Source organism: Triturus cristatus, chromosome 3_1, assembly GCF_964204655.1.
Source record: "Triturus cristatus chromosome 3_1, aTriCri1.1, whole genome shotgun sequence".
Taxonomy (NCBI): Eukaryota; Metazoa; Chordata; class Amphibia; order Caudata; family Salamandridae; genus Triturus; species Triturus cristatus.
Window position 1 is genome coordinate 113,416,715 of NC_140583.1, and position 26,770 is coordinate 113,443,484.

The 26,770-nt window shown below is 43.7% G+C and overlaps 1 long non-coding RNA gene and 1 pseudogene across 1 annotated transcript in view; both read left to right on the top strand.

Annotated features, from left to right (window-relative positions):
• The window catches only part of LOC146859801 (uncharacterized), a 51,127-nt gene that overhangs the window by 11,941 nt on the left and 12,416 nt on the right, over positions 1–26,770 (top strand). The gene's annotated exons all lie outside the window — the stretch shown is intronic.
• On the top strand, positions 953–2,723 carry LOC146859802 (endogenous retrovirus group PABLB member 1 Env polyprotein-like; annotated as a pseudogene).

A 26,770-nucleotide genomic window follows, 5' to 3' on the forward strand; every position in this document is an offset into this window, starting at 1 on the left:
AATTGTCTGGAGTGACAATGGAAGTGAATTAGTGGGTCAGATAATGCAGAAAGTGTTTGCAGGTCTTGGTATCAGACAGAAATTTCATGCAGCAAATCACCCTCAGTCAGCAGGTTTGGTGGAATGCTATAATGGTACTCTTAAGCTCAAGCTTGCGAAGATACAGGCCAGCACGGGTCTTGCCTGGCCCGATGCTTTACCCTTGGCTCTTTTGTCTACTCGAACAACTGTTCATTCCGGTATGGGACTCAGTCTCTACGAGGTTGTGTTTGGACGCCCAGCAAATGTCTGGGTAGTCCCAAGGCCAAAGAAGTATTCCGAGATAGAGCATCCAATGTTGACCGATTATTTGCATGACCTCACCACTAAATTGCGTGTCCTTCATCAACAGGTACAAGACGCTTTGCCTCAGGCTTCTACTGATCCTGGTCATACCATACAACCCGGAGATTGGGTGTGTGTGAAGAATTTTTAAAGATCAAAGATCAAAGAACTTGGAACCTCACTGGAAAGAGCCTCGTCAAGTATTATTGACAACACGCACAGCTGTGAAGGTGGTCGCAAAGAAAACTTGGATCCATGGTGTGCATTGTAAGAAAGTATCCTTGCCGTTGCCTTATGACCAGTGGGTCCGTGAAGGTATTGGCGATTTTGAAGGTGAAAGGGTCCCCCGATTCATACCTTTTAGCAATGCACACCTAGATTGGACTCGATCTGAGAAAGAGGATGATGACGTTCTGCAGGACGCTGTACCACCATATCTCAGGATGAACACGACTAATCCGGAGACCCTTTTTCAGGACCAGACTGTACTGAATAAAACAAGATACAATTTGAGGCCTAGAGTGGCTAGAAACAATTGAGAATTTTCCTTTTGATTACGCTTTTCAGTGATACTGACCATCCAATTAGGTTGCAGGGTCGTGGTAAGAGTCTTAGTTTGTGACCTGAGTAGTGGCAATAGGCCTGCAGGACTTGCAGTGTCATAGGACGACTGATCATCACAGCTGAGTGAAAAAGGAAGACTGCCACGAGCAACATTTAGAGGATGCATTCTACTATATTAAGGAAAAATGATAAGGATGAAATGAAGAAGAAATATTGCAAATTATTGTATAATAGATGTGGTATAACGTTATGTATTTTAATCTTTTTATGTATTATATTAGCTTGTGTGGGTTGGGTTACTTATATTATGCAGCAGACACCTACATCTACCTCCCATCCCGTGTCTTTTCGCACCACTGCCTCCCCGCACCAGTTACGTACACTACCAGAACATGAGCAAAGTAGGAGAATGGAATATTTCAATAATTCATTCATTCAATTGTTGCACCAGCATCAATTGGTGGTCAATACCACCGATTGTTGGGTTTGTGGACTCTTGCCCCATACTACGGATAAAGGGATGCCATATTTAGTTTTACATTTTTCCCTGGAGGGTTCTGCTTGGGCTTATGTGTCTATGTTCTCTAATGCTTACGAGAACCAACCCCGGCACCCTGTTGGTCCATATGGGGGTGGGGTTGACGTTAGTCATGACCCTCTGGTAAAGGGAATATTGGCTATGACCAAATATTATAGTAAAATTATTAAGTTCCCCGCCGACGAACGACGGGCATACATTGGCTGGAACGTGACCCGTTACGTTACTAGCCTTACAGATAGGGCCAGACAAAAGAGATCCCCGCCCATATGGACTGTACCCCACCGAGGCCACCTGTGTCTCCAAGGAAATGGTCAGAATACTAAGGCCCAATTGGGAACGAGCTCTTGTGCACATTCATATACCTATGCATCTCAGACTTCTCCACCGTTGGTGCCATCTCAGGGAACGTATTTCGTTTGCCATGACAGGGCCTATACATGGTTACCAACTAGGGTCATGTTACGTGGCTTTTCTCCTTCCTCCGACATATACTGCCCCTTCGGGACATCACAGAAATAGGTACAGTAGGGGCGTCATTAATTCAGAAGATACAGCAGGACAAGAGGGAGGCGACTTTTTCAAAGGATTCCTCCCATTTTGGGGCCCTATGGCCAATAGCAGAAACATAAGGCACCTCACTTGAGTTGTTGTGGCAACGATAGATGAAACCGTAGGGGCACTGAGTAACCTCACAGCCGAGCTTCAGCCGGACTGCCTTATGACATTACAAAACAGGATGGTTTTAGATATCATTCTTGCGGACCGTGGTGGAGTATGTAAATTGGTTGGATCCAGCTGTTGCATTTACATACCTGACAACGCCCCTACAGTATACCAGGCCATCTCTAAATTGCATCTGATCGCTGAGTCCATTCACCAGGACGAAGGAGATTGGTCTTTGACAGGATGGTTTTGGGGATTACTGTCCACATGGGGAGGGAAAGTACTGACTTTCATTGGAATGATTTTGGCCATTCTCTTCTCATGTTGCCTCTGTCTACAATGTGGTCCTGCTATCTGCGGCCTTTGTGCCATCATGTGTGTTCCAAGGCCTGTCTCACAGAAAGCAGAAAATATGAAAATGATGTTGCAGCAACAGCTTGACGACCTCATGGCTATTGACATTGACTCAGATTAACGTGAGTCTGTGTGTTTTGCCTGCGTAATGGCAAAAGGAGGGTCTGAGGTAATTTAATTTCAACTCCATTTTGTATTCCGTCGCCATTTTGTGTTGCCCTCACTCAGGCAGCTCGGCAAACTAAGTGTTTCTGCCCTTTGTACTGCTACGGGTCAAATAACCCCCCCTTCCTTGTTGTGGAGCCAATTCCAGGAACTAGCCGAACTGACTAATCTTTGTCTAGACTGACTAATCCTTGTCCCAACTATCTGTTGGCCTTCGGTATTCTTTCCCTGCATTATCCTATTTTGCAAGTTGTCCTTTGAAGCACACAAACACGTCCTGCCATTAGGTGCTGTCATTGATTGACTTCTGGGGTTAGGCAAGAACACGACTCAAGGGGGACGTCCTGGTTACATGGTGCCTTGTTTTGAATGTTTTCCTATTGGCTAATATTTGGTGCATGGGGAGTGTTTTTTTTTTCCTTTGGGTGTATATGGTTATAAAAGACTGTGAGCCACGGAGTAAAGTGGCAGTCTCCTGAGAACCTACCACTGATGTACTTCTAGGATAACTGTGCGTAGCTGCAGCTAATAAATTTGGTTTTCTACGCTAACAGAGTATTCCGTGTCTCTGTACAACAAGGCAGGTGAACTCGGAGATTTCAGGCGTACTCTGCGCCGCCAGGCCCTTAAAGGCCCAGTTCTTCAACCTGGAAGCGGGCGGGTTTCCTGGCTGAGCTGGTCGGGTGTCCGCACTGTCTCAAAGGATTAAACTTCACTTACCTGCACCCAAGAAGAGTCTGTCTTCATTTACCAGAGATCCTTCATGGCGTGTATATACAATGACAAAGGACCACTCCTGCCAACACCTCTCACCTAGTAGAAGCAGCATGATAAATAAAACAATGCCCTGGTTCAGCTTTGCACCTGCAACAGGTCGTTAAATCCCTCTGCTTTGAACAGGGGCAGCACGTGCTGCAGGTGCAGGCCCGTGAGGGACTCCATTGTTAGCCTCAGTGGATATATCGATCACTCTTTTCAAGCAATGCATCAGTATGCTCTAGGGCATGAAAGGCTTCCGGCTGGTCTATACGCTGAAGCTTGCCTTCGTCTACAAGGAGTTGCCTTGTGAGTGCCATCGTGTTGCCGGGCTGAAGACAGAACCATCAGAGTTCACGAGGCCCAGATCATTCCAAGGTGAGCTCAGGGCTGCCTGACAGACACCTTTCTATAATTCTTACTTAGATTGAGCTGTTGACGATGGGCTAGTACATTTAAGCTAATGCCGGCATTGTGTTGTAGGCCCTCATTATAAGAGCTACGAGAATACCACATGCAGTGTTGGTCCTCAACATTGTGAACAGGTGCAACGCTGAGGATTGTTTTATGTAGTGTGAACTTGGACCAAGGGCATTATAGCACTTTACATGAGCACCAGATTGCATGACACAGTTTTAGCATGGGAAGATTGAGTGAGTTACCCAAGATCACAGGATGTTGAGCCAAGGATGGGAACTGAACCTTGTTCTCCAGTTCCACGTGTGGCACTTGTAGCAATTAAGGACCAGAAGGCACCTAGGGCCATATAACGGCTATGGCACACTGTCCCACTTTGTGCCGCAGAGCACTCTTGGGCACAGAACAGGACAGCGTGCGGCAATACAGGAAATGTGCTGTCTCCACTGCAGATGTGATGCTGCACCTGCACTGGAAACCGTGCATCTGTGAAAGGCAGACTGGAAGTTTTACGCTGCAGCTTTGCCTTTTCACTGGAGGCAGCACCCCGGTCTCCATTTCAAAGGGAATCATGCTTCCCCCTGTAGGCGGCTTGCAGAGGGAAGCCGACAGGGTGCCTGGTGCAGTGGGTCACAGTCAGCACAATCAATAGAAGAGGCATACGAATCCTAAGCACCTTCTTACTTCATTCCTGTAATTTTCAGGAGTCCTACAATGGCATGCAGGTGGTGTACTTATGGTCTTCTGCCTGCTTTGGGTTCTACTGGCACTGATCATGAGAAAACAAATAGACGTGTGGCATCAGCATCTTCTCTCAGTGCTGCCCATGCTCCACAGTACGGTCATCAGACAGTAATTAGGCCGGCTCCTGGGAGAGGAGAGGCTGGGGGCAGAATCTGCATGCTGTCATTTCTTCCAACAGTGCACCTTGTCTGGGCAGGCTGAACCCCACAGAAACAGAGGAGGATAGCCAGATCTCTGTAGCCAGTCATTTAAGGGACAGACCTTCAAACCTTTACAGGGAAGAGACCAGGCAGATGTAGCAGTTGGGACAGGGCTTGGGCTCTCAGAGAAAATCTTTCAGTAGATTACTTAACAATACCATCTCTGAAATTCCCAAAATGCTGTATAGGAGGGTTGGTGCAGAGGTGGAGTGTAATGTGCCAATCTAAAATTGGACAAAGGTGCCAAGTTTGTGAAACTTTCCACCCACACTTAAAAAAAAAAACATATGGAAGAGACTTTGAGAAATCTCTGGTTCTGGGGTAAGCAACACCAGAAAAATGCTGAGCTGGAAGAGATAAGACCCCTGACTTCTGCAGAGGTGGAATCAAGAAGTTCTGATTTCAGTAGGCACCTGGGGACTGGCACTTTTTTCTCTAGTGTCAGTGGGACGGTAGAGGGATAGACCTGCTGGGATGAACCTTGGATGATTCCCCTGTATTCTCTGTGAAGTGGCCCTCCAGGATTGTGATCTCCAGAAGAAGGAGGCTACTAATGTCGACTGATCCAGGTGCTGTGCAATTGGCCAAAGGAGGCTTTGGGACCTGGATGGTGCAGCAAGGAAGGTAACTCTGCTTTGGGTCCTGTGGGTGCTGCTGAAGATGTCCCTGGGTCCAGGAGATGTGCCAGACACTCAAGACAGGGGAAAGGTCCTGTGTGAAGAGGGAGAACAGTCCAACTCAGGTTCCCCAAGAATTACAAAGGCAGGAGGCCTGAAGAAATCAACCTTAATGGCTGGTTCGTATGATCCGGAGCAAAACACAATTCCTCTGCCATATAGACATATTGCTATATGTGTTATTCTGTAGCTGGCCAAGGTTTTAGAGCCTTCCAAATATAGATGAAAGATAATTTCACTCATTCAAAGGGGTTTCAACTCATGCCCTGGGGGTTGTGATGAATAGCATCTTATTTTTATTTGGCTTATTTATTTTACACAGCACGTACAAGACCTGTGAGCATCAGGGCTATTTACCTCCTAACAAGTACATCTAGGGGTCTTTACAAAGAACATATCTGAACACATTGACCTTTGGAGAAAAAAACTGTAGGATATGTTAGGCAGAGGGAGACAGTGGGGCATAAAGTAAGAGTAGATAAATTGGGAAACTAGATTGAACTTGTTTCCTGTATCTCGTGTCTTGTTAGACGTAGTCACCTCAAATTACTGCCTCAGTGATGCTTTAACCTGCTAGTAGAGCATTGCAACTGTCCTGATTTATTCTCCTCAAAATGGATAGAGGAAATCCTCTGTTATATTATTAGTTGATAGATATAGTAAGCATGTTCAGGACTTTTCCTAGATCTCTTCTCCTGTACAAAATTAATAAACCAAGAAATCCTGATGGGAATTGCCTACGACCAAAACTAGGCCATACAACCATCTTGGAAATGAGAAAGGCTACACTAACAAGGTACCCACCACTTGAAAAGAAGAACGAGGAAGTTCATTTAAATTACAACATCTAACCTATTGTCAGTAGTCCTGAAGGTTAATGCCATCATTCTAAACGTTTTCAACACCTACATACCAGCCCTCTTTTATCCAGATGATATGATATTAATCAGCCAAACACCTGTGAGCCTGCAAAGTCTTCTTACAGGATTGATGGATTACTGTTGTATTAACAAAAAGATTTTGATAAACTATGCAAAAATACAAAGCCATGTACTTTGGTAAGTGTGACTATAATAAAAGTGAAACACAAAGGCAAATTCGTCCTAACCTTCAATGAGTTAAACCATGATGGTTTCTCTTCAACCTTCTCACCTGAAGTACATTTTTTGAGATTCATCCTGGACAATACCTTATCGCTCTCCTCATATACACAATTAATTCACCCATTTTTTCTTGACTCCTTAAGAATAATCGAGCATTTTCTTACCTTAACACAATTAAATTCCATATCTCACACGCTCATTAGTAGTCGATTAAACTAAGGAAAGAATAATATAAAGCTGTTTAATGTCAGCAAATGTTATTTTTTGGATAGTCTTTGTTTTTTCCATCTGAAGTTGGATATGCCAATTTCCTAACGGGTATCCCAAATGTTTCACTAGCCCTGCTGCCACAATTGTCTTTCATGTATTAGCATGGAGGTCGACTTGAGTCAACGATTTAAAGAGTTTATCTGAATGTCAAAGATGGTAGAAGCAATCTTCACTGTATACCACAATGCCATACAGCTATACAGCTGCATACTGTATTTGTGGTACTACTAATGCCTTCCTGAGTCAATACAAAACCTAATTTTGCTACCAGTCTTTGGCACCAATACTATTGGTGAATTGCATTCATTCTTCGACCATACTATTAAATCAATTTGAAGCATCATTTTAATTTCCTTTTGCACTAGTGCTATTCTTTCTTTGTGAATGCAATTAGGTCTCTGTCATCCTACTAGGAAAGGTTAGTAATTATCCTAAGCTTTACTAAAAGTAGTAATGCCTGGATTTTCTAAAAAAGTTCAGGAAGTAATTTTCACAGTTCTTGCATCTCTTTTTTTTCCCACCAGTTTCTAATTGATTTCTGTTTGTAGGCCATAGAGAGGGTCATGGGCACATTTGTGGATATTCCACCTAAGATCAATATGGTATATCTGGGAATGTCCTGAGATCTATCTGTTATATTATTTTATTTATTATTTCTAAACCATTTGTACACTGAAGTTTCTTAGGGATGCAGCATAAACCTTATGAGGATGATTAATAAAGGGAACACGGGTTAGAATGACCTGGTAAAAAGAAGTCTTCAGAGATTTATGAAAATAATAGGGTGAAAGGGTTGAAACATAAAGAGACTAGAATCATGTTCCACTTCCTGGCTGCTGCTACGAGACATCACCTGGTGGGTTTTAGGAATATTTTTAAAAAACTGTCAGGTGGAATGAAAGGGTAATTGGGAAAGATGAAGATAAAATAAAGTGGACAATATAGGCAGACTACAGACCGGTTATAAGGATAACAGTTTCATGACCCTGGTTGGACTATGCATGTCTGGTGAACTGAAAGAATTATATGTAGGAGAGATTTCAGATACTGAGTGTTCTGATGCCCTTATTCTGATGCACCATACTCAATTGGGCTGTGTGAGAGGCTGGCCTTGTATATGATGTCCACTAATGTAAGTGGGCAACTTGCACCAGTCCAGACAACCCTTATGGTAATTTAAGAGGTCTTAGATAACCTTTGAAATCTCTCTAAGAAGTAGATGTGGAGAGCAGCCTTCAGTCTCAGTCCAAAAGGAGTGTAAAGCAGCTTATTTTACCAGAATGCAATCTTTTATGTATAGATTAAGTGAAAAAGAACCACCCAAGGTGTGTATATATATATATATATATATATATATATATATATATATATATATATATATATATATATATATATATATATAATATGCATTTATTATACAATACTCTCTAACAAATACAAATATCTCCTACCAAGAGATATGCACAATGCACACAATACTTTACATAGAAATCAAGTAAATAGCACGAAATACACAGTGGACCCAAGGGGGGGGACCAAACCATTTACTTAGAAGGTGGTATAAGAACCACGACTCGGGTCAAGACAACATCGAGAGGATGTAGAAGTGCTGGGGACCCATGGAACCACCCATGGTGTGTGAGTAGGAACCCCCCTGAGAGCGTGTGCAGTGTGGGAATACAACAGCGTGCTCCGTACGAATCAACGTGTAAGTCGCGGTTGGAATTTTAAAGATTAAGGACCCTTCCCAGTGGACCTTGAAGAAACCCTATGGAACACAAAAGGTTGGAGAGCCACCCCACCCGTGGATACCCTAGTACCCACGTTACCTACACCAGGGAAGCCGGGTGCATAGGTGTGAAGTGGTGTTGGAAACTGCTGTCGAACCCAATGGTGAACTTCAGGAGAGTGCCGCTGCTGAAGAAGGAGAAAGTGTCCGATAGAATCCAAAGGTGGATTCTAGTTGAGAGGTTCCTGCAAGCTGAGGGGACAGAGTCTGTCACTCAGGAGTGATTAGAAGATCTGGAAGATGAATACCCACCAACGTTGGGAGTTGCAGAAGAGTTGTCGAGGACCTTGACTCCGCAGCTATGAGGACAAGCAATGCTGAGGAAGACCAGAAGCCATGCACGAGCTGTCCCACGTTGGATGTCGAGTGGTGAGGGTTCGGTGTCCAGGGGGAGCACCAACAAAGTACAATATACTAGGGACTGATAAGGGTACCCCAGTATCCAATCTGGGATGCACCTAAGTACTGAACTTAACAATTTAAAGGAGAAAGCAGATAGACTGGGGTCCTGATTAGGAGGATCTCAGTCAGACTCGTCAATAACAGCTTACCACCAGGTAAAAAGTGGGGGTAATCATAAAAGCAGATCCTACTTTCATATAGGCTGTCAGAGTCAGTTTGTGGAAGGCGGAGCCAGCAAGGGTACAGCTGTCAGAAAACTGATAGTCTGTCCTACTCTTGACTGATTAGGCAGACTGAGGGTTCTGACGGACAGGTAATGCGCCACATTTGTGATGTAGTACCCTGTCTTCAGGCTCTAAGTTTGTTGCTTCATCAGGTTTGGATGGGCAAGGCCTAAATGAACTATCCCTCAAATTATTGTATCCCTAATACCTTTGACTGACTTGCCACCAGTTTGTAACAATTTATTTCCCAAACTACTCCTATTATAAAAGGCTTGAAGACTCTCTCCTGAGTTACACCTCCTGCCTCTTTACTACACTAGATATATTTCTTCAACTAGGACTAAGTGCTCTGAGGTGGCTTTCTTTACCTCTTCATAGGATGTGGTAGTGGGAAGATTACCCAGGAGCGGCCCGTGTAGGTAAGAGCGGTGGGCGGGAGGTTGAATTCTTCAGACAACGATGAGGGAAAATCAATTATTTATTTAATTTTCCCTCGTCATCATCTGTCGTACCCCCTCCCCCTACCCCGCCCCACTGCTCTTACCTGCATGGGCCGCTCCTGGGATTACTTGCTTGGAAACATGACTGCAATTCTCCACGTTTCCTGGGTGTGATGTACTGACCACAGCGCTCAGACAACCAGCCAGCATTTTACCTACCCTCTCCAAATTAGTGATAAAATACAATGGAGCCTGCACAGATAATTATTTCTGCAAGTTCCTTGCACATTTAGAAATCTCTGCACAAATATGATTCCATCTCCACCACCTGAAATCCTATATGCTTCAAGTTTATCAACACTTAAATCCATGAAAACATTCAACTTGATCAACACTTATGTGTATGAAAACAGTCTGATTCTCAGTCTCTCTACCCCTATCATTTATCACCCTATTGATCATGTGGTAAAATAAAGCCCTTTCCAGGCTCCAACTCTACCATCTTCCACCCATATACCATTTTAGAAAACCACTCTTACCGTAAGCCATCGGCATCTTGCTGTTCCGTTATAATCGTTCAAAGGTTTCTTTACCTTGAACCACTTCGAACCCCCTTCCCATCATTTGTATACCACCTAATGTGGTGGTCCGTGTTTGCTATAAATCACTTCAAACATCCGATCGTTCAGTTAACATGACATAAGAGAACCTCCCATTACTAACATTCTATGTCAATAACTTGGTCGCACTCTTTTAATTCATACAAATACAAATACCGCCACCGATATTTTTTTTCAATTGAAATTTAGCAAAACAAAATCCAATAAACTCAAGGGTCCTGATTCAGAAAGGTAACTTCCACTTTTGAGTTAGTTTACACTGTGGGTCATCAAAACTGTGAGTCTTTTTTTAGCAGCAGTACTGCATGCAAGGGAATAGTATTGGATTTTTGTACGCGAGTGATTGTAACCATTTAATTGTTTGGTCCATACATTTGCCAACAGTTATTAAGGAAGGCATGGGGACTTATTAAGAAAACATGTCACAAGACAGCCTAGATCTACAAAGGCGTGGGGCATGTGCCTCTACCTGACCTGGCCTGAATCACCCTCTATCCTGAACTCTTAGGTTGCAGGTGAGACTGACAGAGTTGGTACCAACTCCACGGTAAACACCTGTAACCTACAGTTTTTCGACCCACGTTTTAGCCAAGAAATAAGATCTTGAAATGTCCATCTAGATCAGTGGTTCTTAACATTTCCTGTGGCCTCCTACTTAAGCATTACTAGTATCCAGGGAGTAAATCACTATTGGTCTCAGGGCGCCAATAAACATTACTGGAAGCAGGGGACCCATGCGCAAGCAATTTTGATGATGTGAACCTCAAAACCATACACTAAAATACAGTAATAGGCATTCATCAACCAAATACACAAATGATGAAATATTTTTTTTAATTAACAAACAAATATAAAAATCTTAATGTTCATTGTAATGAGAAGGATTGGGGCTTTTGATTGGGGCTTTTTAACATTCAACTGAGGCCACCCATTATCCATACTTTATTCTGATTGATGCATTTGCACTCCTCTAATGAATGAATCTGAGGACATCAAATACATCTTTAGCCTGCTATTCCAAATTCCTTCACATTTATGGAACATTTTAAATGTTTCAATTTTACATTTGCTTCTTTGTTTATACATACTTAAATAATATTATTTAATTATCTTAGCAGTCATGGACCCCCTGATTTGGATTTGTAGACCCCTGTGGGTGCCTAGACCACAAATTAAGAATCACTGAACTAGATTAAATCCTTTGTAACTGTAATATAACACACCTTAATTGCTTCTGTGTTGCAACTGATCCGATGTAAAGTGTCTGGTACCCATCTGGCTCTAATCTGTACTATATAAAACTGCAAATACATAGATACAAGTTAATAAAATACTAATGTTGATTTCTCCCTGTTTTGCAGGAAACAAGGCTCTTAGAATATATTCTCTGACAATGAACAACTGACAGCACACAACTCTCCATTAGGCGGTACAAGCACAGAACTAGTTGCTTAATAAGCCAAACCGGTTCAAAAGGGATGTGTACGCTGAAAGGGTAATAAAGAATGGAAAAAGAAGAGAGATAGCAACACTCCTGCTGCATGTGCACCCCTGTTACAGTCTCACAAAGTAGCTGAACATCAGACACCCCATACTGGCCAACCAGTGGCTCACTTTACATCTAGTACAAAGCAGCATATTCTTGGATAGTTTCATCTAGCCCTCTATTGGGTCTGGGAACAAACAATGAGCACCCTCTCATTCTGGAAATCTCAGACTGTTCCCTATGCTAGTGACACCTCAATTGGGATCTGAGCCCCTGCCAGTCAGGCAGATCATTGCAGATCACCCCATGGGAGCACTGTCACCACAATGGGGATCCTGTTGATGAAAGTGCTCTTAAAATATTTGTGTATTTCTGAAATAAACCTGCAATTCGGGGTGATTTTCAGAAATGCAATAAATCCAAATGACTGGATACACAGGGACTTTTATTCCTGAAAATGGGGACTACTGCTTTATTTTCCTGCTCGCAACTACCTTGCCAGTTGTGGCAGCCATCACTTTTTTCTTCAAGTAGTTATGAGTAGTTGTTCATTTACATTATACCTTATTTCACTCCCTATTAATAACTCATTAGCATTTAGCAGTGGCGGCTCATCCGCTAAGGCAGAGGAGCATCGCCCCACTACTTTTCAGCAGTAAAGTTAAGGAAAAATAAAATGAAAATATCTTGTGTTATTATCCTTTTATTTTGTCCTGATGTCTGGCAACTTTGCAGGGCTGGGCTGTTCTCACGACAGGAGCAGGGGGCCGTCTCGGACGGCCAAACAGTCATGCGCACGTTCGCATGTTCTCCATTACAGCCTACGTGGAGTAGATACCCAGGCTCCCAGTCGGCGTCTGAGCAGCGAACCATGGCACTCAGACCAACCACAACGCTGCATTGCAGCATTGTGATTGGCTGCCTGGGATCCTGGATGTGCTGCCTGTTCCAGCTCAATCGAGGGACTACGAGGAGAGATGCGGCGAGGAAGCGGCAACAAGGTAAGTTTTCTTTTTCTTTTAATTTACACCCACTTCTCCTGTGTATCCTCCCTCGCCTCTGCCACCCCGACCGGCCATCTGTGCCAGCCACCACTGGGAATTAGTTTGGATGTTTTGTCATTTTTAAATATACATAAGCATCAAATACTACAAGCTTCTGCGAGTTTACATTTCTGTGTATTCTTTTGATGTATTTTTTAATATATGGGTGTCGGAGATGGGATGGACTGCTTCTACGAGTATATATGGTGTGCATATGTTTATTCAGCTAAGTGCAATATTGCTGCATAAAGCGCAGCATGTCACCTCTATTTCAAGGGAGATAAAGCTAACATCTACGAGTGGAGTACATCTAGAAGTTTCTTTCATAAGTTGCCTCAAATGAGAGTACACGTGATAGAAACCACAAGTCAGATTACGGGGGCGGGGTGGCAGCACTTTCTGAGCAGAACGAAAAAGGAACTTAAAAATGATACAGCTAGGCATTTGCAAATTCTCGCATAGTAGTGTCATGAATGAAAGTGGGGCTGCAAAGATCAGAAAGCAAGATTACAGAACAGACCGTGCATAACATGTGTATAGTGCTAAAAGTAAAATATCAGAATTGATACTACATGGAGTCCGCTTTTACGGTAAATTAAAGCAACCTGTAGGCAATTTCTCATAGGCAATTGGTGATATTCTATTACTAAAGAGAGTCATTGTCTCTGCATATCTGGGAATCAAAAGATAAACAGGGATGGCATGATGAAACCCTCTGGGTCCTATATAATTATAAATACTATGTGGATGTAAGCAAACTCTTAAAAGTTTCACGGACTTCCACGTGTCCTGATAGTAAGGTGCTTGTAAAGTTACTGTCTGAACAACAGAGGACAGAGGACAAGTTAAAGAAAGTCATCTACATCATTCATATCCACAGGAATGACATCACTGCATTTCCCATCATCCACCTGCACGGGTCGTGACAGGACAGGTTTCCAATCAAAACTGTCTTTAAAAGTAGCAGCCAGGCAAGATCACTGCATTAAATATCATATACTCCTACAGAAAGTTACATCACTGCATTTCCGATCATCTGTTTACAAAGGAAGTGACATAACTTGTATCCCCCCAAACCATCTTGAAAGCCAGGCAAGAGGACTTAATTTGCCATCATCCATCTGTAAAGGAAATGACATCACTGGTTACCTGCCAAAATCATCTTTAAAAGAAGAATCAGACAAGGGGACATGATTCCCCACCATTCATCTCCGTAGAAAGTGACATCACTTAATTTCCCATCATCCATATGCACAGGAAGTGATATCACTACCTGCCTTCTCACTAACGCCGTCAACACTTCAGAGTGTTCCTTTGGCTGGTGCCCCTAGCAAAGGGCATACACACAAGACAAGGGCATAACTTGTTTGGGTGTGTTAGAGCCAGAAAGAGCCTTGGGCCGTAACACCCATTTCACAGAAACTTACAATGTAAGATATATCATCCCCCAAATTCACACCAAGACCTAACTGTTATGTTATGTAGATTTGTATAACGCAGCTTATCACCCGTGAGTGTACCCAGGTGTTGGAGTAGGAGCGTAGGTCTGGCGGTGCTCCTAGTTGAACAGCCAGGTCTCCAGCTTCTTGCAGAACTTGAGGAGTGGAGTGGCAGTCCTGATGTGCACAGGGAGTTAATTCCAGCTTTTGAGGGCGATGAAGGACAACGTGCGTCCTCCTATCTTCCTTCTTCATATGCAGAGATTTCGTGCGCGGGAGAGAGAGGTGGAGCATAGCTGTCTGGAAGGTTCATAGAGTTTTTGTTGGTTTTTTTTTTGGTCCTCATATGTGACAACTTGCAAAAGTATATGATCAGGTGTTATACGGTTCTGGTGCCCCAAGCCCACAAGCTGTTGGCCAGCTTTTCTCCTGATGTACCTTCCTGCTCCATTGTGAGAGGTAATGGTATCACTGTCCCAAGCTCTCTCTGGAAGCCAGTGTCTTAATCCTTGGACCTTTATGTCGCTGTTATGTGGTTAATTCAGACGTAAATGCAGCTAGTGGCTTCCAGGCCTTGACTCTTTTTGGTGACCCACTTAAGCAGTCTAGTCTACCAATGAGTTTAGCTGATTTTAACCACTCTGCACAGGAGGGTAGTATACATGAGACCCACTTAATACAAATGTCCCTGCGCGCTATGATTATTAAAGTGAATAAGAGTTGTTCTTACTGCTTCCTATCTCTTATCATAAAATCATCCTCTTCTAAAGCACCAAATCTGATCAGTGGTAGGCTTACCTCTATTCTTCTTTCCACCAGGATAGTCAAAATCATTACTTGCGTCCTGCCAGGAGGTTTGAATTGTGGGGCATTGCCAGAACATATGAACATCATCTGCTTTTTCCTCATTGCACTACGGGCAGCGCTTAATTTTCTCTCCTATTTTGGACAGTTTCAAAGGGGACCAGTACACCCTATGGGAAGTAAACAGATGGTTCTTTTATAACGGAGCATATCTAACAAAAGACCAAAGAGTAGCCATTGATTCTTGCCACAGAGATGGTATATCAGCTGCAGGTAGAACTTCCTTCCATCTTTCTTCTAGCAGAGTGTTAGGGCCGTCTTCTGCATGGATCAGCATCCAATACCAGGTTGAGACTTCTTTCCTTTGTGCATTGGTTTCGCAGATGTTTTCCACCCACTCCATGGAGAAGCCTACACCTGGTTGGTCACAAGCTCAACTTGTTAGTTGCAGATACTTAAACCTTGTAAGCATATTGTTTGTTTCTTGAACGAGGAGGTACCATCAGATGGCATTCACTTACCCCAACAGCTGCCCCCATTTTTCTATCCCAGCCTTGATTAGTGTGGTAGCCAGTGAATACAATAAGCATGACGGAGTTCCAGGGAGCTTCCAAATTGGAGCCAATTGACAATAATAGGAGATTTCAAGGATTCTCCTGACATGTATCCACAGCTTACATGCCACGATCAAGACCCTAAGTCACACCTTTTTGAAATATTTGGAGTGACCGAATTTAAAGAGAAAGTGACTACTCTGCTTTGCCATGTCTTTAGTAAGAGCGCCAAAACGAGGCCGCCCCAATTGGAAGTTATTTGTTAACAGTGCTCTAAAAAACAATAATCGGAAAGCCCAACAGACTTTGGAAGTCTGGAAAGGCCACTCACCATCAGTTGTTTTTTTTGCACAGCTTTTTCCAGGCTATTCTGATGCCCTTGCTGGCCCAAATAAAGCTGTTCCACTCACCCTGTACCTTCCTCATCCACTTAGTCTCAAAATGCTGAGGTAACGCATTAAACAAAAACGTACATTTTGGGAGGAGTGTCATTATGATAAGGTTAATTCTGCCGATGATGGGTAGGCACCTATGAGGTCTTGTGTGTAAATCATTAGGTCGTCTGCATAGAGGGCCTCTTTTTTAGTCCATTCTTGGTACTGGAATGGTGATATTCGCTGTTCCTGCCTGATTCTCCTGGCTAGGGGTTTGATGTGTAAGTTGAACAATAATGGAGCTAGGGTGCCTCTACCTATTTCTATTACAGGTGTAAGAGCGCCATTGACCAGAATCCTTACCTTTGGAGATCTGTATATATTTTGAATTACGTATTGGAAGTTGTTGCCTACCCCGTTAAGTCTTAGAACTTCATATAGATAGGGCCAGCTCACCCTGTCAAATGCCTTAACAGCGTCTACCATCATAATAGCTAAGGGGAGTTGTTTGACAGTGGCAGCTCCATTGCACAGACCAGATCATGTACAAGCTCATGTAGATGTCTATTCATGATGAACCCCTTTTGGGAGGTATTGACCAAGACTCCACCCAATATTTTGGCCAGAATATTTGTGAACAACTTGTAATCTTTGTTAAGAAATGAAATCGCCCCATACTATTGCATTTTTTAAAGTTTTTATTTGGTTTTAGGATTAAGGTGATTGTGGCGTCATTCCACGTATCAGGTATAGGGGCTTTGTTCACATGCATAAGAATAAATAGGGAGGTCAATTCTGGGGCTATTTCCTCCGCTTGGGCATTATATATCTCAGATGGGATACCATCTGGGCCTGGTGCCTTCCCCCTCTTTAAATGCTTAATAGCTTAAAGAACTTCCTCAGAGCTTATTTCCTTATTAATATATTGCTCTTTATCTTGTGCGAGTTTTGGAAATGAGTCAAGTCTAAGCCAACTATTAATCTGGGAGTCCGTCGCAAGATAATTTTCCCTGTACAGGTTCTGAAACAAGGAAGTGAAGGCCCTCCCAATCTCTTCATTATTCTGGCACCTTTCCCCTGTTTCTTCCACTTCTACAACATTAATTGTGTTTATTATCAGAGCCCCTCTTGCCTTTCAAGCCAATAACTTTTCACAGCCTTCCCCATAATCATAATGTGCAAGTTGGCTAGCATTCCATTTTTGTTGTAAAACCTCGTCTAAGTGTTCTGTGAGTTATGTTTTGGCTTCAATTATTTGTTTCTGGATTCTAATAACCTCTCCAGGGCCAACCGCTTTGTTTAGGTCTATGTGCCCGGCGGCTATTACCCTCTCTTGCTCCGTTATTTTTTGGTTAGCTTCCCTTTCCCTGTGTGCAGCATAGCCTATCAATCTCCCACACAAGAAAGCCTTAGACCTGTCCCAAATTATACCCGGATGGGCAGAAGTCTTATTTACATCAAAGAACTCTAGGTTGTCTTGTTTCAGGCTCATTATTATCTTCTGATCTTCTAATAGAGATCTATCTAGAGTCCACTTAGGAGTAGGTGTATCACAAACTAGAGTTAACTGAAGTCTTACTGCAGACTTGTCTGATAGGTGCTCTGGTTGGTGAGTATTTGTAGCAACCTTATTGCTTAACCTGATATCGATCAAAAAATGATCTATGCGGGAAGCATGACCATATTTCTTGTTGTGGTATGTGTAACTTTTGTTGCTGCCCTCCTTGTGTCTCTAGGGATCCCTCAACCCCATATTCTTAATTAAATTCTGTATAGCATTACTCATTTTTGGTGTATTACCCGTTGGCCGAGGAGAGGATTTATCTAGAACAGGATTAAGTAGTGCGTTCAAATCACCAGCCATTATAATAATGTTCTCATTATCTAGGAGTAATTGAAAAAGATCCTGCCGGGAAATGGATAATCTACATTTGGTTCATAATAAGTAATCGGAGAATATTTGATGTTTACAATGGCTATCAGCCATCTCCCCTTGAGGTCTGCAATGACCTCTATTAATTTGGTATGAGCTGTATTTTTTATTAAGATTGCACTCCCTTCACGTTACAGTTTAGATTTGTACATGCAAACTGGTTGATTCATCTCTGGCCCTTGATAATTTCTTCCCGCTCTGCCTGCCGAAGATGCATCTCTTGAAGCATAAATATATCGCTATTTGATTGTTTTAAAAAAAGAATTCTCCTTCTTCTGGCCGGCACCCTTAACCCATTTACGTTCCAACTTAGTACCCTCAGACTACGGGTATTATTAGAGTTGGCTAGTTTGAGGGGCCCACTCTTTCTTTGAGCCCCTCAGTCTCGACGTAGTTGCCACACATAAAGACCTTATTTATTTATTTTTGTTCTCGCTGCTCCCCACCCAATGTGATATTTACATTAGTGTGATCATGTTTAACCCTCCCCTCCCCGAGGAACCCTCCCTTTAACCAAACTGGGCTTCCATCATGCCCTTTGTCCTCACCTCTCCGAATTAATATAAGTCATTACCTTGCTATGCTCCCGAGCCTAACCTTACGCTTTCATTTTATTGAGAAAGTTCAAAACTTCAGCTGGGTCTTTTATGTTGAACATCTTGTTATTCCACATTATCCTTAAAGTGGCAGGGAATTTCAGTTGGGTGTGGCACCTAATGATCTGAGCTCCTGTATATGTTTGCCAAGTTTCCACTGTCAATTTTGTGTCTCCCTAGCTATGTCTGAGCGAATGCAGTAGGACCACTCCTCTTTAGTAAATGTACATGTCTTTAGTGCCTCCGTCATTTCTTTTGTCAGATAGGTACTGAAATTTACCAGGACCTTCCTGTACTTAACTATGTTGGGGTTCTTCCTGAATGGATCCCTAAGCACTCGTTGCATGTCCTGATGTAAATGTAGTGTCCTGGCAGTTGGTATAACTTCTTTTATCAAAATTATTACAAACTCTTTTAGGTTCCCCCCTTCTCTTCCCTCAGGGATATTAAGGATTCTTAAGTTGTTTCTCCTGGAGTGGTTTTCTAGTACCTCTAACTTTTCCTGAAGTAGTTTTTCACTAGCCTTGAGATTCAAGATTTCTCTGCTGTTCCCTGCTGTTTCCTTTCGCACTGTCTCCAATGCTACCTCTAGACTCCCTATTCTTTCTGAGAGGCCCTTGAGCTTGTTTTCTAAACTCTCACAGACGTCATACATTTTTGCTTGTGTCAAGTTCCCAACTTCTTCACGGAGACAGAACGATGAGAGTTCCCAACGCCCACTCCCCAGAACCCACTGCAACTCAGGCAGCTGTTCCAGGAAGGGGGAAAGGGGAATTGGACAGAGAAGAGACACTCCGACTACTCCTGGACTTCCTCCGCCTGCCTGCCAAGTCTTCGTTTGGTTATTCTATTGGCTGGAATTGGAGTTCACCTAATGCACACAGGAGATAACACCTTGGTAACACTTAAACATAAATATATATTTCCGTTCACTGTAGGACTTGTTCTAAACCCTTTTCTTTACCCTACCAGGTTCTGATGGAGTCTTGCTTCTCTTCTTTCACTCAGTAGCCTCAGTTTGTATTGGGACTGAAGACTCCTAATACACACAAGGGAAGATATCTGGGGTTAACACATTGCCTTTCCCTCCCCACATCAATGACTAATTTTACCTCACAATTCCCACCTGCTATATGCCAGTAGGCTATTGTAGAATATGACTTGGTGAGCAGTTAGTCAGTTGAAGGCAAATTGACTTTATCCCTGCAGACAGCTCAGTTCCTCATAAAGAGTAATGAAGGAGATGTTCACTGCTACTGGTTCTTTTGATGCGCGCAAAAGGGAACAAGGAAGGAAAAATAGGTAGGAGAGAACAGGAAAAGCGCTAGGACACTGGGGTTCAACTTTTCATTGTAGTCACAGTCAAATGATGAACGGCAATCCTGATACCGGAACAGTCTTACTTGTGATGCTGGAAATGGTGTCCTCACCGAAGACTTCTCAGTATTCTTCTGAGCTGAAGGAACTCTGAAAGGGTCGAGGATGAAGAGCTGAAGTCCAACAACTGGATACAGCCGTATCTTACCACATAGAAGGTAACTCCGACACCCTTCCTGAAGTGGCAACTATGGAAGCCAAAACGTCCGACTGACTGGACGTAACACTGCAGGATAACTCTAGAAGCCTGACATGGGAGAATTACTTCCCACGGCAGCGAACTTACGAGATTCTCTCAGAACAACCACTCGTCTCCTCATACAAATTGAAGTGCGCAGATTCGCGCGCCGACTCGCGACTCGGCACCTAAAGTCTCGCGATAACTTAGACTCCCATAGACCCAATGCCGCGTAAATGGAAAACCAAGCGGCCATCTTAAAACGTACAACTCTTCTAGACATTCAACCACAGGTTGCACAAGGAAGGTTTTACAAAGATTCTAGGTCTCTTATAAAGTCTTCTGCATGTCGCAGTGACCTGATTCCTGACAGCTTGGTTTGCCTCAGATAGTGTAAACCTAGTTCTGATCTCTTCTGAAAGTGTGTGCGCAGTAGGTCTCCCATATCCTGCGCTGTTGGTGTCTTCCTCTGTTGCTGGTACAGTTACCCCTATATCTGTTTCAGCTGTGGTTTCGAGGAGTATTGCATCTTCCACCAGAGCTTGAAAATGGTTAGATAAGTGGAGACCCTCTAGCCTCACTAGTCTCACTAGGAAGTGTATTTTCCTCCTTTCCTTGCACCTTAAAAAATGTTCGCAAAGGAGTAATTTGGGCTTTCCTACACAAGGGATCTATTGTGTGCACCAACTTCCCTCCACTCTTTTTTCTATATACACGCTCAGGGAGAGGATCCTTCACAAGCGGGGTCGCTACATTAGTTCGGGGCTGTGCAGTGGGTACAGGTAAAATTGTTGGGGGAGACCCACCAGAACCCTCCACCTTGGATAGCCCGGTACCAAATTCTACACGAGAATTCCTTAGAGAGTATCGTGAAATATCTTGTGGCTTCCCCTCTGCGGGCAGCATTGCTCCAATCCTGTCCACTTTTTTGGATGCCCTACTGGCATACTGCAGAGATTTTCCCTGTCCTTTGTCCTTCCCGCCTGACAAAGGTGTCCTTTTAGGGCACATAGGGTGGTAAAGATGAGGAGCCTTGGGGATAGGCACTTGTATTGGCTTGCGCTGACACAGTTGCCTGCGACCTGGTGGCACACTGCCCGCGGTGCGTGAGTGCTGTAGCAGTGCAGTTTCAGAAGATTTCTGGAGGTTTTCTAACCCCCTCCCCCCCTTCCCCTTGGTGGAAACCTGTGGTACTCACGGGAGAGTCAAGTCGTGCGGGGACCCAAGAAGTTTTCCTCAGCACGGCTCAGAGGATCTGATTACTCTGGAGTGGTGAGTAGCAATGGCCCGCTAATTAGCCAGCCGCCATGTTACCCGGCTTTCCAACTGTGTCCCATAGAGTAGGAGTCAGTCGCTAAGGTAAGATGATCCTACGTTATAGAGAGCTTTGTATGCGTGGATGAGAAGCTTGTATTTGCAGCATTTCTGGATGAGTAGCTAGTGGAGTTCAGTGATATATGGAGTGATGTGCATGCTTCGGTGGATGTCTAGGATGAGTCTTGTGGAGATGTTCTGGATGGTTAGGAGTCTTTGTATGAGTTGGTTGGAGATGCCAATGTATACGACTCAAACACTCACATAGCATTCACAAAACACATAGAATTCAAATAACACATAGACTCAATCTCGAACACGACCCACTAACTAGCCCACACTATGAAACTACAGAACACACATTCTAACTCATGCTCATTAACGCAGTACTTAACTTCCCAGATATTGCTAAATTACAGACATCATCACCTACCACAAACAGTCTTCATCACAGAAACATGGTTCACCTCCACATCCTTGCACATCCTAAACAACCTTTTTAGGTCTCGGCTAGCGAAGGCTGCGCTTGCGCAGTCTCGCTCGTGAGATTTAATGTTTTTTGGTACGGAGCTTGAACCCGCCCCTCTTCTCCATTGGCTGGCTTCCTAAACAGAGGCCAGCCATTGGAGGAGAGGGGCGTCCGTCCGTTTAAGCCCCGTCTTTTTCGGATTCAGGGGCGTGTTTTTTACTTTCTTTCTCTCCTCTGGAATGTAAACATTCCAACCAATGGGAAGAGGAGAGAAAGGAAAACACGCCCCCCAATCCGAAAATGCCACTGCGTTTCTCCGAGGCATTTCTGCTTGACCTCGGAGAAAGGCGGTGGTGTTCATGGCGTCATCCCCGTCCACCACTCCCCCTGCTCTCGGTGCTCCTCGGTCTAAACACGGTCCCTCCAACTTGGACGGTCCCGCCTTTCTGCGGATGGCTCGCCGTCTGGTGAAGCCCATCCATGAGAGAGCCTTTCCGTCCCTCCGCCCCCTCGCTCATCATTTCACTGATGACTGCCCAGGCTTCACTGAAAACTTGGACGTGCACTAACCGAAGTGTACCCAAGAGTTGAACAGTTGTCGTGTGCCACAGAGGTATCACTCTCTGAACCCAAGGAGTGTGTATAATGAAGAATCCATCATGCGTTGTCTGCCATTAGACAACGTCCCTCCGGGCGCTACGTTGGATCTTCGCATTTGGCGAATATGGAATGTTGAAAAAGTTAAAACAATAAATTTGATACTGCCTTGTTTCAAAGTTTGGAACAAAACTTTATTGGTATTCCATAGGGTGAATGAAGAAAAAACGTCATCCAAAAGCTGTTGAGTAGCTTTTAAGCGTGATCACCGCTTTTAAGCGTGATCCCAATGCATTTCAGGCACACTGGACCCTTCATCAGGGGAATCTAAACAACGAAAATAAAGCTAGGTGTCACAATGAGGGACCATGTCAAACAAAAAACATTGTATGTAAATGCCTAAATAGGTTAGTACAAATGGTGCCTGGTGGTACTAAAGCGTGCGAAATATACCAACAAAAGAAATGTATCAAGATGATCAAAAAACATTGGTCTTATTGTGCAACTATTCTGGTAGGTAATCCCATCGATGTTGAATTCTGTTCAATCTCGAGTCCAAAAGGTCACAAATAAGATCAAGAAGGTGAGCCCTCTACATGCCGTTAGAGAGACACAATGAATGTGTGAAGCCGAAGGTGCCAGAAGACATATAACGCGCTGTGGAGCGTGTGTGGCGTGTCGTTATAAAAAACGCTATAAAGTGTACAGTGCAAGGGGTGCCGAAAAAATATATAACATGCTGTAAGGCACATATGGAAAGAACTCTTTAAATTTACCATTACCAGTGAAGCCGTTGGTGTCGGATATGAGGCCGTTTGTTTCAGAAAGTGGTACCGGTTGTGCCACGAAGTGAATTTAACCAGGAATGGAAACATACCCTGTGTGATAATTCGTGAGCAGCGTATATACGAAACACCCAAGAGTAAATCGCTAAATTACTGCCGGTATGCAACCGTGCATATGAAAATAGTCATCGTGAAAAAAATTCATACCTGCCGGGTTTGTGTGCGGTAAGGACCGGGTCTGCATCAGATTTGGTGATGCCTCGGAAGACGCGCTTGGTAAAGAAGTGTCGTCAAAGAAGACGGACTCAAAAAATTCTTGGAAGGCTGGAGCATGAATGAATGCAAGTATGAAAGGAATGAACGAGCGCCATGTTGTTAGTTGTTCGAAATGCGGAAGTGTTAATGCCGAGGGTATTAAGGATCGGTAAGGAGACAAAAAAAGGGGAAAGCATTTTTTTAAGGGGAAAATTTAAAACGTGAAAGCCAAATGTACAGTGAGTGAGAAAGAAGAGAAGTGAAGAAAATGATAAAAAATAATGAGAAAGCTCGAATGATAGTGCTGTCGTGAAGGCTACTGCAAATGGGTATTGGGAATTCGAGTGATAACTGCACAATAATCATGATATCACTCACACAGACAACAGTCACTAGGAAAACTACACAAAGCACTAAAAACACCATTAGAGTTAAATAACTCATGCTTTAATTATGGGTCTATCTGCCGGCTAAATACCACTGGCACACACTGCTTGCCATCAAGCCCCCGATGTGCTACGTACTTCCTGGCAATCACCAACGTTGAAACGCTTGCAGGATACAGTAAATTGGTTTATAGAGATTAGAAATGGCAGAAGCGTGGTATGCAGGAAAGTCCGCTACGTGCAGCTCCCCTCTCTCCCCCATACAGTACAGGACAGTAAAAAGGGGGCGTGGGTTACATAGCGACAGTGATTTGAACAGAGGCGACCCGGTCACATATCTCCAAAAGTCTTCCGAGTGAAAAACTGCCAAAAGTTGTGCCGCTCAAGCACCCGAGCTGGCGTCACAAGGAGGTTTCTAGCCACACTGCTTGGCTGGCCTCGTGGTTTTAGATATTACACCCCATCCTTCAGTAAAACAACATGGCGGGCGTTTCACCGCGTCATTTCAAAGAGCACGTGAAGGAGACTCCTAGCATTACAAGGAATTGACATGGGAGTGCGGCGATCAGTTTATCGCTGGACAGACGCAGAAAAAGCCCCACAACACAGCTAATAGAAAATATGTACACCTCTTTATATACGAGCTCTGAACCCACTGCAGCCTTTCATTCAGTTGCATAAACAAATTCAACATCTCCCTTTGCAGACTTCATAAAGACGATGATGCGAATGCGCACGGAAGCAGCTTGCTATATAGTTACACGATAAGATGTCCATAGTATAGGGGCCAACGCGAGCATCCAGGCCCTGTTCCTTAGACTGACAGCTCAGATTGGCTTGCTGTCTTACATACAATGAACAATTACCGCAAAGCTGTCATTAACACGCGCAGCAAACCAAACAATGGGGACTAGCTTATCCTAGTGAAGCCAGCACAAGCACATGGGACGTTACACTCACAAGCCGGCTGAGGGAGCGCAGATGGCTGTGTGTGTGTGGGTGGCTCTGTGTGCGTGCGGGAGTCTCTGTGTGTGTGGCTCTGTGTGGGTGCAAATGCAATATGTCTCGCATTTGAGAGTGATTAAGCTATTGACATTGTAAATAACAATGCCATTTCTTTAAATGTTTTAAAAACAAAAATGTCATGAGCAATGCCAATAGCTCTAACTTTAACAATGCTGAGACTATTGCATTGTAAATGCTTGTTTCCATAGGCTACAGCCTCCATTGTGTGAACATCACTCATAAGGAAGGAGGAGCTCTCATTCTCATCCAAAGGTTCAACTAGACCGGAACCGTAGGCAAGAAAGTAACACTCAACTCCATGAAGCTGATGACATTCCACTTCTCACTCTCTAAACCCAGAATGCCACATCCCACCCCATCTATAAGCCTTCCAGCAGCAATAGAACTTTACCGATGAATTCTTAGATATCCCCGTTACCTAGTCCTTCCAACATGACCACACAACCTTCTTGGGAACTTGAACCTCCCAGTAAGCACTAGCACAAAAAACATGAGACACACTCCTCAACCTTATTGACACACTGAATGTGGTACAGCAAGTCAGACAAGCAACATACTTAAAAGGCCAGATCCTCAACCTTCCCAAACATGTTGCCTTACTTTTCCTGTTTTTGCTGAATTTATTTTTGTTGGCTTTAGGACTCTGCACACTTGACCACTGCTCACAGTACCAAAGGCTTGTGCTCTCTCCTTTAAACATGGTGAAATTGGCTTACACCCAACAGCCACATAAAATGTACTTGTAAGTCCCTAGTGAAGTGGTACTACATGTATCGAGGGCCTTTAAATGAAATGCTATTCATGGGCCTGAATTATATGGATAGTTTCACAAGGACAACCTATAGGAAGCTGGCTCTGTATATACCAAAGTTGGGTATAGTGTGCACAGAGTCCAGTAGATCCATAAATGCTTACAGGTAGATAATACCCTACTCTCTATTTGGGGTATTTGTGGTAGTGTGGGCGAGCAGTAAGGCTTTATTAGAGGGTAGTGTTAAGCATTTATTGTACACACTCAGGCAAGAAATGATGTCACACACTCAAAGACTGAACTCAGGCCAATTGTTTGTATCAAAAGCATTTCTATAGTTGTAATTTATTTTTAGAACCAAGCAGGATTTTGTACAGGTGAGTAAAATTGTACTTTTCAAGGCAGGTTGATCAAAACAAGCAAGCTGGGTGAAAATGACTTTGTTACAGGTGTGTAGAATATTTAAAAACAATAGATACTTCTAATTTTGTTATGATTACTTTTCAGATTACTCTTTATAGTATTTTTTAGATTCCTTTTTCTACTCCGTGTGATATGCCTATATATCACACTGGGACATTTCCTAGACAAAGGTAAGTAAAACAGTTTTTCATAAAAACACAGTTGCTTAGGTTTCCATACAATCTCAACTCCACACTTTGAACTTTTTCAGAGGAAAACAGTCAATGAAATCCTATGGAGAAAAATTAGGTTATCTGTTTGCATGTAAGCAATCGATCTTTGGGGTTGAGTTTCTGTGATTAGACCAAGGGTTCCCCGAGGGTCAAGGATGCACTCAAAAAACATCCTCATCGGCGCTAGGTCGGGCGGGTGCAGAGTACTGAGGCCCAGTGTTAGCCTATAGGGCTAGGTCGCCGTAGGTTGGCGGCTACTCTCAGGCAACCACAGGGTTGAGGGAGCAAGGGAGATCCAGGTTAGCACACAAGGTGCACCCACAGCGGTGGACGGGTGCATGGTGCTGGTTTAGCGTCGGCTGCCCTGTTGGGTTCAATGTAAGATCTCCAGTCGGAAGAATCACTGCAGGCTCAGGTTGGGAGGCTTCCTGGAGGCGACCACTGTTTGGAGAGGTAAATTGGGATGCTGGGGGTTGCCTGGACACCGTTGGTTGGGCCACCCAAGGCCGTGGAGC